Below are 3,119 nucleotides of genomic sequence, written 5' to 3'. Positions count from 1 at the left end.
GGAGACACTGCTCGAGTACCTCGTGGGACTCTTTCTTCGCACCTGGGGCTTCCCTAAAAAGATAACGACACCATCATTGAGAAGTGGTCAATAGGATCCTGTCCCTAAATTATTAATTCTACAACATTATATATTTACCACCTCTATTTGTATTTCATTTGCATTTTGCATTCCATAACCTACAAGTGTGTGCCGAAATTGACTAACCTGCATGAAATTTATCTATTTTGATCTCAACAAAATTTAAATCAAATATTTTAGTTTTTAACAAAAATTAATTAATTTATTAATTTTTAATATTTAATTTCATAAATTATATTAATTCTTGCTTTATTTTACTCTTTTATTTGTAAAATATACATTTTTTTCTCCTATAACTTTTAAAAAAAAATTTTAATCCATTTTAAATTTTTTGTGTTAACTGACGTTAACTTTATCTATTTTTCAAGAAAAAAAATATTTTTTTTACAAAAATACTCTTTAACAAAAATTTTTTTATTTTTTTGTCATTAAATTTTACTTACTAAAATATTTTTTAATAAATTATTTTTTTATTGATTAAATTATATATTTACAAATTTTTTTTTTAAAATAATAATTAAATTATTTTTTTCTAAGACATCCTTCAATAATTCTTTAATTATTAAATATGATTTTACCAAATTTTTGTTAACAATTATAATTATATTTTATTAATAATTTTTCGATATCAATATATATTATTTTAACATTAAATAAAAAATCTTGGTAAAATTATTTTTCGATATTAATATATATTAATTACTATACATATTAACAGTGATAAGGATTTTTTTTATTTAATATTAAAATAATATATATTGATATAAAAAATTAATAGTAAAATATAAAAATAATTGTTAACAAAAATTTTGGTAAAATTATAATTTAATAATTAAAAAATTATTGAAAGGTATCTTAAAAATATAATTTAATTATTAAATTTTTTTAAAAATATTTTGGTAAAAATATAATTTAATTAATAAAAAAATAATTTATTAAAGGGTATTTTGATAAGCAAAATTTAATGAGAAAAAAAATTCGTTAAAGGATAAAGAAAAAGAGAGTGTCATTTTAGCATCTCTAAAAAAAAAAAGAGTGAAATTTTCCCTTAAAAAAATTAGACTATTACAAACATAAAAAAGTTTCAACCTAAAATATCTACTTTTTATTAATTAGAGATAAAGTTTCATTTTAGTACAATCACCCAAATCATCTTACAATAGTTTTAGAAATCACTTCTACCTCTCTTTAGTCTTATTTTCTACTACAACATAGACAATCACATAGAAGTGATTAAGATAAAATACAAGGCTAAGAGAGAGAATAAAATTAATGCTAAAGAGACTGGATAAAATAATGCTAATGAAACTGTACCAAAAATGGATGAAAGAACACAGGAAGCAACTATTGAAACTAGAAGTAGAGAACCTCAACCATAAACTCCTGTATGTAACAACCAACAATGTAGAAAGTCCACATAGTGAATATTCATAACTTATTTATTATGCTTGAAATACTGCAAGAGACTACTTCCAGATTAAATTTATAATCCAAATCATACTTGTGTAAAGGAGTTTGGATTTAGCCTGAGTTATCAACGTTGAATGACAACGAAGTTAGAAAAGAGGCTCACTACTTAACCTCATTTGACACATGAAGAGGCATTTGATTACATAAAGTTGAATTTAATGTGATCTGCAGTGATTAAATAATTTACATAATTCTTAAGCTATCAAGGAAGAGATGTATTGATAATGAGAAGGTCTAATATGATAATGATAACATTAATTTTTTTGATAATGAATACTTTTTGAAATTAATTTGTCTTATAATGAATAATGTGGAGACTAGTTTCTCTAACAATTAATATTTTAAGAGATTAAATTGATTATAATTTGTTCGGAATCAATTTATTTCGTTTGTACACGTGACACTTAATGTGTGATGTGATAATTTAACATGATATATAAGAGAGTTCTGTTAAAAATTAATAGAGTAAAATAGGTCGGAGACCAATACAACTTATAAATTAAAGATTAACAACTAACAAGCTAATTAATTTTAGTTAAAAACTAAAATGTGTAGTCTAAAATTTTTTGAAGACCAAATAATTAAATATTCTAAATATTTTTAACACTTTATAATTTTTTTCAATTTATCGAGTTATAAAATATAAGTCATGCAAGTTTATATTTATATTTGTATTATTAATATTATTCCTAATATTAATTTTTAAATTCTGATAACACTTTTAAGATTAACATTATTATATTCGTTAGATATGCATATTTTTCATGATCAACAATATTTTAATAAAAAATAAAAATTAATTTTTTAACATATTTGGACACATACTAATACAAAAGTGTCAATGTTTTTTTTTTTTTTTTGGTCGAAATACTTAACTTATATTTAATATACAACAAATTGTCTAAAGCATTTAATATAATTAATAAAAAATACATTAAAATTATTTAAAAATTAATTTATATTTTAATATTAATATATTAATATAATAAATAATATCTTTAATCACTTTTTAAAAAAAAAATCAGATATTTTAATTTTTAATAAATTTTGATTATTAAATTAATATTTAAATTTATATTTTAGTAGACAAATTATTTTTCACATTAGATCGTTTATCTATATAAAAAGATTGATATAAAAATTTTAAATAATTTTAATGATTGTTATATTTTTATTAACTTAAATTTATAACATGAATTAATTTATCTAATATTTGATAAAAAAAATTGATACAAAAATTGATATGTCAATCAAAAATAAAATATCAAAAACTAATTTAGTAATTAAAATTTATTAAGAAAAAATATCTAACTAAACATTTTTTAAGAATTGATTTACTATATTAGTCTATTTTAATTTATCGGAAATATATATCATATTATATGTGTAACCTCGTATATAATAAAAAATTAAGATTAATGTGTCTGGATATGTGTTGTATCTTAATAAGTGTCACTGTATCATAATTTGAAACAAAGGCTAGGAAACCAAGAAAGAAAATATATATTTTTTGGTTCTTAATTTCACGATGGCATTAGAGAGGCTCTTATGAGATAAAGATAAACTCT

This window comes from Arachis ipaensis, chromosome B3, assembly GCF_059453495.1.
Source record: "Arachis ipaensis isolate K30076 ecotype BB chromosome B3, ASM5945349v1, whole genome shotgun sequence".
In the NCBI taxonomy this organism is placed as follows: Eukaryota; Viridiplantae; Streptophyta; class Magnoliopsida; order Fabales; family Fabaceae; genus Arachis; species Arachis ipaensis.
The sequence above is the reverse complement of the archived record's forward strand: the minus strand, read 5'-3'. Positions refer to the sequence as shown.